Source organism: Eubalaena glacialis, chromosome 7, assembly GCF_028564815.1.
Source record: "Eubalaena glacialis isolate mEubGla1 chromosome 7, mEubGla1.1.hap2.+ XY, whole genome shotgun sequence".
Classification (NCBI taxonomy): Eukaryota; Metazoa; Chordata; class Mammalia; order Artiodactyla; family Balaenidae; genus Eubalaena; species Eubalaena glacialis.
In genome coordinates, this window is record NC_083722.1 from 26,303,549 (window position 1) to 26,317,703 (window position 14,155).

A 14,155-nucleotide genomic window follows, 5' to 3' on the forward strand; every position below is an offset into this window, starting at 1 on the left:
TGTGAAGGCGAACCAAAATATGCCATGTGTATTAGTTATTATGTCTGTGTAACAAATGACCCCTTCCTCCAAAACTTAGTGGCTTAAAAACAACACTTATTATATCCTGGTTTCTGTGGGTCAGAACTCCAGGCATGGCTTAGCTGTGTTCCCTCACTCAGAATCTTCAACAAGGCTGCAATCAAGGTGTTGGCTGGGGCAGTGATCATCTCAAGGCTCAGCTGGGGAAGGATTTACTTCTAAACCCACTCATGTGACTGTTGGCAGATTGCGGGACTGATGGCCTAAGTTACTCACTGGATGTTGTCAGAAGCCACTTCCAGTTCCTTGCCGTGTGGGTCCCTCCATTGGGCCACTCACAACATGGCATCTCAGTCTTCAGAGTGAGCAGGGGAGAGGCAAGAGAGAGGGCAAGCAAGACAGGAGTCACGACCTTTCCTAACCTAATCTTGGAAACGCTTTTCCACCACTTTCACCATCTTATATGCACTCGAAGTAGGTCACTAGATCCAGCCCACTCTCAAAATGGAGGGAATGAAACATGGGCGTTAACACGAGGAGGTGGTGATCATTGGAAACTGTTTTGGAAGCTATCCTATAATATAAAGTAGTTAGCACAATAGTTTTTTCTTTAATATATATATATTTTTTAATTTTATTATTTATTTATTTATTTCTTTATTTTTGGCTGTGTTGGGTCTTCGTTTCTGTGCGAGGGCTTTCTCTAGTTGCGGCGAGCGGGGGCCACTCTTCATCGCGGTGCGCGGGCCTCTCACTATCGCGGCCTCTCTTGTTGCGGAGCACAGGCTCCAGACGCGCAGGCTCAGTAGTTGTGGCTCACGGGCCTAGTTGCTCCGCGGCAGGTGGGATCTTCCCAGACCAGGGCTCGAACCCGTGTCCCCTGCATCAGCAGGCAGATTCTCAACCACTGTGCCACCAGGGAAGCCCAACACAATAGTTTGTACAAAGGAAGTATTCAGTATTTTTTTTCTGAGTTAGTATGTATTTCTAAGAATTTTTCTCTCCCGGCAGGTCCAAACACAGAGAGGTATGGGGTCAGGTTTAAATTGGGCTGAGGGTTTTTTTTAAAGGTATGCAGCTTCTCTGTGACTGAATTTCTCTATTTGTGCCTGAGTTTCTCCCATATATCCATGAAAACAATAAAATAATCATGTGAGCTAAAATGGTAGGATATGTCACTCAGAATTTAATGATGAAGAACAATATAAATATGGGTGCTGTTATTCTTTCCAATTCTTCCAATCCAGTCATCGGGTACATCGGCTGAAACTAGAAAAAGGAGAATTCCATATGTCCAATTTGCTTCCCAAATTTACCCCAATGCCTGCTCCACGAAAAAATAGGAGACTTCCTGGCTTGTTCAGTACAAGAGTGATATCTAACTTTCATCTTTAAATGGATCACGTAGATTTTCACTGCATCACTTCTATTGCACTGACTTCAATTATTCAAACTCAGAAACCTCACTTCTACCTGTTTCAGCAGATGCTGCCTGAATGTCCATGTGTCAGACCTCACCACTTCGCAACTCCACGTATGTGACCTTAAACTCTAAAATAGCTCTCTCTGAATATGTCTGTTCTACTCTCTCACTCTATTAAACTTGTTTCTGCTCTTATGAAAGACCCAACCACAGCTCACGTTCACTTAATTTGTCATCTTACTTTTTCTTGCTTTTCTTCCATTTAAAACAATTTAAAACAATTCCACCACTAGATTTCTCAATTTCTGAACTTACGCCATTTCCAGTCCTGCGTAAATCCTTTAGTTACTACTCCTACTCTAGCTTCCAGGAGAGTAAGAATTATTGGACCAAGATAAAGAAAAATACTGATTTGATCCTCAGCAGTTTTCACTGGTTAACCCCAGCGTGATCCTCATTGCTACTTAAAGGTCCATACTTTAATAGTCAGATAAACGTACTTAAATTCTGGATCTCCATTTTCTGGTTATAGGAACCTAAGCAAGTTATTTAAACTCTTTATGTCTCAGTTTCCTCATCTGTAAAAGGGGGATGGAGTAAATCTCTAAAAAATCTTTTTTCTTGTTTTCCTTCCCTATATTTTAAAAATATATATATTTATTTATTTTGGCTGCATTGGGTCTTCATTGCTGTGCATGTGCTTTCTCTAGTTGTGGCAAGCAGGGGCTACTCTTCGTTGCGGTGCGCGGGCTTCTCATGGCGGTGGCTTCTCTTGTAGCAGAGCATGGGCTCTAGGCACGCAGGCTTCAGTAGTTGTGGCACACAGGCTCAGTAGTTGTGGCTTGCGGGCTCTAGAGCGCAGGCTCAGTAGCTGTGGCACACGGGCTTAGTTGCCCCATGGCATGTGGGATCTTCCCGGACCAGGGCTCGAACCCGTGTCCCCTGCATTGGCAGGCAGATTCTTAACCACTGCACCACCAGGGAAGCCCCTCCTTCCCTTTAAACTCCCTGAAGCATTTAATTCTTTTGGTCCTAGGCTCCTCTATTGACTCTTCTTTTACTTATTGTAAACTATCCCTGTTCTTCTCCTACCTATATATCAAGCCCTCGTAAAGCTTTTGCATAGTTTCTCATAATCTGCCTTATAATAATGGTTGGTATGTTTTACTTGGTCTATGCTGATCACAAGTGCCCCAAATACACAACTGTATTGAACCAGGTTTGCCTGTATTACACTCAGCACAGGGTCCTGCACATGGTAGTCACTTAATAAATGATGTTCAACAGGGATGGATTTAATATTTAAGATGCTTGCCTGCATGCTTTTAAATTTTGGCTGCATTCACTGTGTGTGTAAACAAGAAGAGCAATTCTCTTCTTCAGCTTACTGTATGCCATTCCCCAACCTGAAAAATCTGAAAACCATGCTTATTTTGTTGTCCATTCCTAGTTGGTAGCCATTGTTCTACATGTAAAGAATGTATCAAAAACCAGAGTGTAACACCAGGAAATGAGCTTAATATCCAGGTACCATTTGTCCCAACTGCTATAGTGTTTGATAATTTTAGGCCACAAGATCATAAAATACAAAAATATGTGAAAAAATAAAAACAATCACAGCATTTTGCCCACCCCCAATGAGATGAAAGTTCTTCGCACTTAAACTTGGAAAATGACACAAAAGTAAAACTAGGGGAAAAATGACTAAAAATAGTACATTATCTAATATCAAGAGATTACCTGTTTGTAAACAGAACACTTCAGCAAGCAAACCAGATATCTCATTTTGATATCTTACATTGTAGAAATTCCTTGCAGCCAGAGCTTTAAAAACTAATATTTGATCATTTTAATTTTCAAATGCTCTGACACCCTCTGTGCCTTTGGAGTCAGCTGTAAACTAATGAATCTGGAAATGATCAATTCATATTTCTTTCCTCAGTAACTTCTTATCAGAGCTCGCCTGAAGCCATGCATCTTCCTTAGTGCATGTCCAGGATGTCTGAGGCATTTTCTCCTTTGTGACCCAGATTCTCTGATCTGTGTGTCTATATCTAGCCTTCAATTATGTAGAGCATCTCCTTGAACATGCTGTGTAGTCCTTATTAGTAACTGAGAAAAACAAGTAGCTAAAATATAAGTTGTATTCTCCAAAGGACACTTGAAGGAAACATTTGATTTATGATATGTTTCTTGCCATTTAATACTTACTCTAAAAATATGAGTAACCAAGATTTCTCTATTTCTCTCAACATTCCAAAGTCCCAATTTTAAAGTAAACTTGGGAGTTTTCACAAACTAGTGAATATAACGAAAAAGAAATTCACTCACATATATAGAGAACAAACTAGTGGTTACCAGTGGGAAGAGGGAAGAGGGGAGAGGCAACATAGGAGTAGGGGATTAAGAGATACAAACTACTCTGTATAAAATAAATAAGCTACAAGGATATATTGTACAGCACTGGGAATGTAGCCAGTTTTATAATAACTATAAATTGAATATAACCTTTAACTATTCTGAATGACTATGTTGAAACATATAATAGTGTACATCAACTATGCCTCAATTAAAAAAACTTGGGAGTTTTCAGAGGGTGTTTCACCTGTGCTCTTGAGCATTCATTCAGTTATCACCCACTGCTCCTGCCAGGTACCACTGCCACTTCTTCTAGGTACCACCTTGTCCCCTGCACACTGCTGTTTTCCTCCGGACACCACAGATTCCTACTTGATACTGATGCCCAAGCACGGGAACTCTAATGGTGCCAAAGTCATGTGAGCATGTGAGGGGAGGGGAGGGGAAATGCCTCATATCCCACCCACGGATGCTCTGCTAAAAGGATGCCAGGGCACTGCTGTTTGCATAGAGTTTGAGTTCAACTCTTTTTGGTTGCTGTTATTCTTCCTGGTTCCTCCCATACCATCTGGTCTCTTCAGATTCAAACATGACTCAGTTGTTATTTTAGCCAAAAGGCAAGGCTGAAGGACAATAATGTACTCAGATGACTAGAGCTGCGTTCCTTGGTCACGTTTGTCTTGACAAACTCCTTTTTACGGGGTTGTGTTGTTTCCCAGATGTTTTCTCAGCCTTCCATGTAAATAGATGTCTGGTGGGTGGGGTGGGCCCCACTGGGCCCCACCCCACCCATTCGGCAAGCGTGCCGGGCACCTCAGAACTTCACGCTGGGTTCAGCTGCAGCCCGGCGTGGGCTGGAATTAAATGAGGTCACCTCGCCCATATGAGAAGTCTTAGCCCAGAGCCGGCGCTCAGGCCTAGCCTGGTGCAAATACTTTGCAAATCACAAGGAATAGCAAGCTCTTCAAAAAGCAACGGCATCAAACGTGGATAGGTTGTATTCCCATTTACGGAATCTTAGGAGGAGTGAGAATACTTGATTTTGGCATAAGTGTGGATAAAGCACATGTGATTAAATAATTCAGTCATTAAGTTTAGGGGGCATTGGGGTAGGATTTGTTGAATAAACTCAAAGAGAGTACAAAATTGTACCCTCTGGCCCGGTAGGAGTGTGTCACTGAGCCAGGGGGCCTGTTTTTAATGCTGTGATTCCCTGGGGACATTTTATTTACCCCAGAGCTGCAGCTTTCAAAAAGTTGAGTGCGACTTTTAGTAATAAACAGATTTTTAAAGAATGACCCAGTACACACACACACATTCTTACACGTGTGTGTGTTTGCATGTATATAGAACTAAAACACATTTCATTAAACGATACCCACCCTCTTTACGTGAATGTATTCTGATATTTTTTCTGTACTGTATTTATTTCTTCCTCCTCCTCCCCCTCTTCTTCCTATTCTCCTCCTCTTCCTCCCCCCACTCCCCTTACCCCTCCCTCTCTCCTTACCCCTCCCCCTCTCCATCTTCCTCTTCTTCCTTCTCTCTCTGTCTCTGTCTCTCTCTCACTCTCTCTCTTTTTTATTGCTAACCAGGATCCATGGATGGGTTGCCACGGCGGTTTGTTTCAAAAGCACTGCCTGAAAAGAGGTCATGAGATTTCAAAATACCTCAGGGCATATTAAGCCCATTTGGGAATTCTGGGAAACTAGTAGTGACCTCCAAAAGTTTTTCTTCAAGAACCCTGATGGGGTAACTCATAGAAGAGATGCCTTCAGTCTGACTCAGCCCAATTTCAGAAGCTCCAGCGTCTGCCAGGTGGTACTGTGGCTTTTGAAGAATCTCCTCCTTTGGCAAAACATTGTTGGAGGAAAGCACACGGACTGGATGGTGGAAACTGAGATTAGTGATAAATGCAACCCGACCTTGCAACCTTGTTTGACATTTGAGCTAGTCCTCACCTCTGAAAGCACCAGCGGTGTCCACAATGAGGCCTTCTCTCTGCCTGGAAAATGAACAAAGAGGCTTGTTAGTTGAATATTTTTCTCTCTCTAGTGTCGTGAGTTGGTGAGGAAAAGGGATGAGAGAGACGAGAAGGCCAGTAAAGAAGATCTCTAAACGATTGCTCCGTCCTTGAATTTGGGACCCTAGTGTTCTCTTTGTTAGCCCAGATGTGAGAAGGGAGGCAGTTCAGGGAGTCTCATCACTTTGAAGCTGGTATCATATAATTCTTTCTGTCCTTTGCCCCTTACCTTCTTCCCAATAACCTGAAACAAGATTTACACATTCTAAGACCTGAGTGTGTCAGGGGCAGGCTTCTCATCATCAGCCTACTGACTCTGCTGGGGCGCTTTGGAATGAGTCCCTTTGCTTCCCAGAATCCAGGAGGCAAGGAAGAGGGACGGGGATCTTCTGCCTGGGAGGCCAGCGGGGTCCAGCACCTGCCCTTCCTGGACCACTGGTGGGAGAACTGGGCTCAGTTACCTTACAGTTGCCCAATGCCTTTATTTGAAATGTCCTCTGCAGCTCTCTACAGATATTGTATTCATTCTTCAATTCTTCCTATGGAGAACTCCTGTAAACTCGCATTTCCCAGAACTAAAGGTAAAAAAGAGAGACTGTTACTCTGTGTACATGCACTGATGGCAGACCTTCAGGAAAGCTGCTAAAGCAATACATGCATGTCCATGAAATGAGAACAAAAATGGTTCCCTGGCTCTACTAAAAATTGAGCTTTAGTCCCATGGAAATTGTTAAAAATGTGATGGTTTTTGGAATAAGGTGGGATGGTAATGTTAAGGCAATGACCTTATAAAACACATTTTAAGATGTATTTCTTTTTAAAAGATAATGGCAAATGCATACGATTGCTTTGCTTTGGTTTCAGGGCTCAGATGAGTCTATGGCCTCACACCCCACATAGAACAGGACAGAGAGAGTACGTATGCAGCCCCTTCAAAAATAACACCCATGTTTCCTTTTCTTGAAAGTTTCACACAGGCAATGTGGCACGCGGAAAAGTCAAAATTGAGATCTACATTTGGTGGCTGGAGTAGTATTTGGTACACGGACTCTACATCATGAGGTTTCCCTACGTCAGAGGGACCCCAGCTCTGAGCTCTCTGGGTCCCGAGCAACATGTCCCATCCACACGCTCACGCTCTGTTCTGTGAAACACAAAAGGGCATTGGTAAGCACTGCCCTCTAGTCAGCATCTCCTGCCTTGTACGTGCTTGACTGTAACTATTGAGGCAGTCCTCTCCCTGGGAGTCAAATGGACACCTTGCAGAGAAGAGGACCCCGTCAGGCCTCTGGGGGACCATTCCAGAAGCTGCTGCTTCACTGTGCTAAATGGTAGCCTGGGGCCTGGCAGAGATTTCCCGCTGCTTCCTCAAGTGCCGGGTGCACACCCAGGGAGCAGCTTAGGTGAGAAGCTGCTTCATTAAACAGAGAAGGCTTGGTTTGAAACGATCAGGAAATATCTTTCTGATTTGGAACGGGCTGCCTATTTCTAAGTGCTTTACAGACAGCATCTTCATCACCCACAAACATCATAGAGACTAAAGGGAAGTGTTCCCATCTCATCTTAGAAATAGCAGAGAGCTGGCAAATGAATCTTTGTCCAACAGCAATCACAGAAGAAAATAAAGGTCTCTTAACCCCTCCCCTCCATTCCTGTTTCCCAGGTTCGGCACCAGCTCACGCCCTGAGCCAACCCTCTGCCCAGTCACCCCATAGCTGCATTCCCTGTGCTTTCTCATGGTTGTTATCAAACCACTGCCCTTTCGCCACCCTATTTGTGTAGACCTTGCCAATCCTTTAAAGGCTCAAATCAAATCCCACTTCCTTATTCAAGATTTTCATGAGCCTTCAGCTTGGAAATTCACCTTTCCCTCCCTGATGCTGTTGTATTCCGTTGAAATTCATAATTTACTTCCTCTTCATAGGGTCTTGTTTTACCTTCCCAACTAGAAAGGCAGCTTCTTAAAGGCAAAAACTCCGCAAAGTCTCTTTAAGGGCAGCTTCTTAAAGACAAGTCTGAAATGTGAAACGTCTCCTTCCCTTTAGCATCACCAGGCACCTAGCAGAGCCTGGCTCATGGCAGCCCCCCAATGGATACACATCCATTCCTCCCCAAGTGACTATTTCAGGGCATTTCAGGTCCAGAGAGCAGCTTAAATTTAGGGGGCTCAGATATCTTCAACACTCCGATACCACTAGACGGCTTGCCTTCTTGAATTGTACTTACGGCTCACAAGAAGTGATTCCACTCTGAACATTATCCTCCTGGGGGGGGGGGGCGGGTGGCAAGCGGGGGGCCAGACCAGCCAAAAGGCAGAGGAATGTCTGAAGGAGCAGATTAACGAGCGATCAGAGGGGAGGTTGTGGATCCCCATTCAAGTCCTTGGAAAGGGTCTGTCTGTGGTGTGATGAAAGGGGCTGGACGTCGGGCCAGAGGGTGAGAGTGGCTCCACATGTCCCCGGCCTCCTGCTGCTGGAGGCCCGAAGAACAATGAGGAGGCAGTCAGGCAGTGGCACACGAGAGGCAGCTGACTCCAGCTGATTGAAAATAGGCCATTTGTTCCGTGCGACGCGAATGTGTACGGGGGCCCGCACGGGGGTGCTGCAAAGCAGGACAGGGCAGAGACGGTACTTACGTTTGCGTGTGTGTGTGTGTGTGTGTGTGTGTGTGTGTGTGAGATGAAGCCCTCTTTCTTTGCTTTTTAATTAGCCCTCTCTCCTCAATAAATTACCAATAAGAACAGCCCATGATCTCACCAGTTTCTGTAGCTGGTAAAGACGTTAAGTGCTCTAGGGGAAAAAACTTGGCTTTGAATTCTAGAGATGGGTTAGGCACCACCAGATATTTCTGAACCTAAGGAAAAAGGGTTGATCAGCATGAACAAATGTTGCTAAAGGCGTAGCTGAGTATTCTAATTAACTGGATGCTTGACCTCAAAAAGATTGCTTCTCAGGCATTCCTAAGGCTTCAAAATCTCTGGGCTATATGGAGATCTTTACTGAGGCGATATTTGCAGCCAGCCCTGATAATCTGATCTGTAGAATCAGCCCTTAAAAGCCACTCACTCAAAGTCAGCTGACCACTGCTTGCAGCACCAGGCACCTGTGGGGATGCAGTACATAGTTAGAATGTCACCTGGGGAGAGGCAGTATTAGGTCAGACTGCCAGAGGAAGATTCAGTAAACTGTTTTTAAAAAAAAATTTTTTTTTTAATTGAGATTGCTTGAACAAATGATGCCAGGGCAAGCGTGTGTATGTGTTTGTGTGCATGTATGTATGTGGGTGCATACTTGCACACACAGATTCGTGTTGATGTTAAAGAGTGAGGGAGTTATAACACCGTTTTTGTCTTTTCACTATGAAGGGACATCAGCTTTCGCTCTGATACCATCAAAAGTGATCCAGATGAAAAAGAATGTGGTTCAACCTGCACATTTCTCCTAAAGAGAGAACTGGGTGTCCGGAGAAGTTAAATGCCTTGTCCAGAGCCAGTCAGGGGCCTTTGTCTGTTTCATCTGTGCCAGACCCTCTGCTAGCTCAAAGACAGAGCTCAGACTTTCTGGCCTCCGGACCATGCCACCCTCAGTGTTGACATAACTCGCCTGAGCCGGGCAGCTGAGACTCTGCCAAAGAGAAAGGGACTCTCCCTTCATGGGCAGGTGTCTTTACCCTTGAAACAGGCTGGTGATTCTGACCCAAACGGCCAGTTATCAGCTGGATGCATTTATCTGAATCATCGATCCCTGTTATTGGTCTGGAAGCTGGGACCGGTCACCAGAAGCCCCAGCCACTGTGGAAGTGCATGTCGGAGTCCGAAAAGGATGCCTCTAAATTGCTTCCCAGGGCTTGGAGGCTGTCAGTGCTACTCCCAGAGTCCCTACAGCAATGGTTCTTCAGCATTTCCTTTTGCTTTGCCTTTTTAAAAAAAATCATATAGAGGTTATTTTTAAACTATCCCTATGTTCTACTTTAAAAATCACCCTCAATCTTTTCCTGAAAACAAGGGGAGCAATTTTTCTTACAGAGTTGCCTCTTCCACCAAATTCCATGTGCTATTCTGCGCTGATGTTCATTCAGGAAAGCCTAAAAGTTAGAAGGTATGAGAAATGTCCAGTTTGTTCCATTTTTCATTGTATTTCATGCTTTCATCTCAAGGTTGCTATCAGGAGGGGACTTAGGGATGCAAAAATGAGTTAAGCCATGGACTCAGGCTTTAAGAACCTTCTATTTCCATATGGGAGATGAAAAAGCACATACACAACTGCAATTCAAAGTAGAAAAAAAAATTCAAATGAAAGGCACAGAGGAGGAACATATAATTTCCTTATGGAGCCTTCGACAGAGGCTTTGTGGAAGAGGTAACATTTGAGCTGAGCTTTCAAGGATTGATAAGATGAACATCCAGCCAGATCAGAGCAGTCATTTCAGGCAAAGATGTTATTGCAGCTTCTTGGTAGCTTTTGCCTTTATAAAACTCCTTTTCTGAAGATTGAAGCTCCGTTTTCATCGTAATTTTTCCAAAAAATATTCCTGCACTTAATCCTTGGTTTCAGATACCCAGCCTAAATCACTATCAATAAAGCACACACTCCAATAGAATTCCAGTTTATCACCACAAAATACAGGTGTAGGTTATAAGAAGCACACACTCTTTGTCTTTAGTGAAGTAATGATACTAGAACACTGGCACAAATAATACTCAGTATAGGATGATATTTCTGACTTCTTGCTATAGCTGAGACCTGTTTTAAGAGAGTAACATCTATTAACTCCTTAACTCCCACAACAGTAGAGGATAACTTCAAGGTAGGTTTCTATTTTTATGTTCATTTTACAAATGAGACACAGAGAAGTTAAGTAACTTGGCCAAAGTCAGCCATTAAATATTTGAGCCAGGATTTGAACCCAGGCTGGAGAGTTTATGCACATTAACACTATATCAAAGAGCCTCTTCTCAGTATGAAAATTGCTTATTGAATTATTTCATTTATCAAATTTTTATTGAGCAACTACTATCTTCTAGGTACTATGTTTATGAGCTGAGAATAAGAAGAAAACTAAGAAGTGTTATCTCCCCTTAAACAGTCTATCTAAAATCTTGAAAATGTAAGCCATTATTTAAAATGAGACCAATTACTAATAAAGAGAGGACAAGAACTTTGAACCCTTATCTTTTAGGTCATGTGTTAAAAAAGAATAATGCTAGGTACTGTAAAAGAGGCACCTTCAAATCTCAGTGGCTTAGCATAATATGTTATTTATCACTCAATAATCCAATAGGATGCTCCTGTTTGGACAGTTCTCCAAACAGAAATGCAGGGACTTTCCAACCTGTGTTTCTGCCATCTCCACAAGAGCTCATCCAAAGAACTCATCCTTTCCAGTCACCTAGAAGATGTAGAGATATGGAGAATCATGCATGGGAGTATTTTAAGAGCCAGGTTGGGAAGTGGCATACATCACATATAATCACATTCTTTTGATTAGACCTCAGTCACATGGCCAATCCTAGATGCAAGGGAGACTGGAAACTGTAGTCTCACTGTGAGCCCGGGAAGAAGAGAAGATGGGTTTGATGATTAGCCAGAGGTCTATACGGCATATCCCTACACCAACAACTTTCCAATTAATTGAATTTCCAAGTGATACCATTATGCTATGTAAAACTCTATTTAACTTTTAAAATCCAGGAACATTATATAGATAGTCCATTATATATGGAGATAGAATAAGATAAGTGGAGGGAGGATCCTGCTTCTGCCTGCCTTTCTTTCCTATTGTTTGTTTGAGAGCTGCAGCATTTAAGGGACAGGAAGGGCATGTACTTAACCAAGCTCCAATTCTTGATTCTTTTCATTCTAGTGTTAGATATTGACTGTGCCAAATGCTGAGTAGAAATTCAATTATTTGTGCATAATTCCGTCTACTTTCAGCTATTCCAAAAATCTATGCTAAATATATATCATCAAAGATATGAGATGCAAAGAGGACTAACATTTACTGAGTGTTCACTATGTAGCAGTCATGGTTTCAGATCCTTTGCATGTTACTACTTTGAGTTCTCATAAGATATCATTATTAAACCCATTTAATGGAGGTTATAGAGTTTAAGTAACCTGCCAAACGTCACATGTGCATAAATAGCGAAGTCAGGATTCAATGCCTGTTATGTCTAACCCCCAAATTTTTATTCACCCTTGGAGTGATTACATTTACTCAGTTGAACAGGCAGTTTAGATAATTCAGTGGGGGAAATAACTCAAAAGCTTTTTAATTTACAAACTGGAGGTATCCAAGTAATTTCTACCACTCTGATTAACCCTATCTAGACGGACAACAAATGTTTATGATACAAAGTCATCTGCAAATAAAAGAATCATAGTAACTCTGTGTCTCAGGAGGCATTTCATCACAGATTGTTCTTATTAATTCTATCAACATATATTGTGTGTATGTATTATATGCTGGTCACTCCCAGGCTATACAGGGATGATGATAGCCATGGTTTCACCCTCAAACAGACCCCCTCCACAAAGGCAGGCTTAGGTGTTTCCCCCAAACAGAGCTATACTTACCCTGTTGTTATACCTACTTTATGTGCTTTTGAAACTGCCGTTTCATTTGACTGTATCCTACATTCTATGAATTCATGGATTTTGTGCTTTGCTCATGACCACTCCAGCGCATTGCCTCATTTCTGACATGTGGTCTTCAGAAAATGCGCTCTGCAATAAATGAATAGTAGATGGATATATTTCAGGAGAAAATAATCAGTAAGAGCAAATAAATTACGTCCTGAATTACTGCAGTGAAGTCAAAGAACTAGAAGAAATTCAGTAAGTGTCAGGTTATGAGTAGGGGAAATGAGGTAAGATAAGATAGCAGCCAGTTCAGGGTTTAGAGTTATAGGCTTAATTCAAATAAATATGCAACAGGAAGAAGGAGTTTTTATGTGCTTGATTGCTTGGAGGTAATGGTTGAAGTGTCAACTTGGTTGAAGATAATGATCACTTAAAAAGAGAAAATTTTAAAAAATTATTTAAGCATGGACCACTCTAGTTAAAGACCAGGGGCAGACTTTATTTTGTGGGCCTGAGATGAAGGTGAATTATTTAAAAACGTAAAATTCTTCCAGTAAAGAGTTCTAGTGAATTTGGTAACTATCTGAGAGTGGATTAGGATTCTGTCACAAAGTAAACATTCATGACCAATAACAAATATATGATTTTTTGCTCTTCATTGTTGGTATTGCCTGGGGGATTGTTGGGTAAACACTTGAGGAGTATATTTCGAGTATGTTTCCTGTCCAGATGTAAATCAGAGTTTACAAACGATGGGGAGTGAGGGAGGAAGCAGGGGAAAATCAAGTTAATTATGCTAAGTTAGGAGAATAAATACAGGACTGGAATTTCAGGATTAAGGAAACTGTATCTTCAGAATTCTGGGGAGAAAAACACTTCATTCCACCAGGTTTTCTAAGACTTCACTTATAAGATCAAACTCAGGTTGAGTGAAGGCCAGGAAAGTGCTTTGCACTGAGAATCAGGAGAGTTTGTTCTAGATCTGGCTCTGCTATTAACTAGATGTGAGATCTTTGTCAAGTAACTTAACCTCTCTGAGTCCAGTTCCTCACCTTAAAGCTGAGGATCTGAAATGAGACTATTAGACCAAATAACCAAAGAAATCCTTTTCAGGAGGATGGTTCAAGATGGCGGCATAGGGAGACCCTGAACTTACCTCCTCTCATGGAACCAACAAATATGCAGCTACACGTGGGTCAATTCCCTCTGAAAAGAACCTGAGATTTAGCTGAACACCTGCTCCACAACAAAGGATTAAAAGGACCACATCAAAATAAGTAGGAAAGGCAGAAAAATGTTCTTGCCAAAACACCCACTCCCCGTGTGGTAGCACACAATAGAGATGGATCTCACCAGATGGGTTCTTCTGCAGGAGGAGTGAGGGGTTGTCACCCCACACCAGGCACCCCAGTCGCTGGGCTCTACACCAGAGAGATGAGCCCCCAAAACATCTGGCTTAGAAAACCAACAAGGCTGATGACACACTCCAGCTGCCTACATAAAGCCAGTGGGTGCAGGCAATCCACACAAGGACACCACTTGATCTCCTGGCCCTGGTGACCAAGGGGGCTGGCATTCCTGAGCTCCATGGGACTCATGCACGACATAATCCTTGCACGGCCCCTTGGCCTTACTACAGCTTGATGAGATTCCCCAGAAAGGAGCTTATACACTTGTAAGGAGCCCAAGTTTTTTTGCAACTGTCACCCAGGAGACACCTCCAGATCTCCTGGTCTGAATGCCAGCAGG

The 14,155-nt window shown here is 42.7% G+C and overlaps 1 long non-coding RNA gene across 1 annotated transcript; it reads right to left on the reverse strand.

Annotated features, from left to right (window-relative positions):
* Window positions 1-1,232: 1,232 nt before the first annotated feature.
* Window positions 1,233-6,332, reverse strand: LOC133094421 (uncharacterized). The gene is made up of 3 exons (XR_009701460.1): window positions 6,287-6,332; window positions 5,764-5,807; window positions 1,233-1,290 (listed from the first exon to the last, which is right to left on the reverse strand). It is a non-coding gene; the product is annotated as an uncharacterized LOC133094421 (long non-coding RNA).
* Window positions 6,333-14,155: the final 7,823 nt, after the last annotated feature.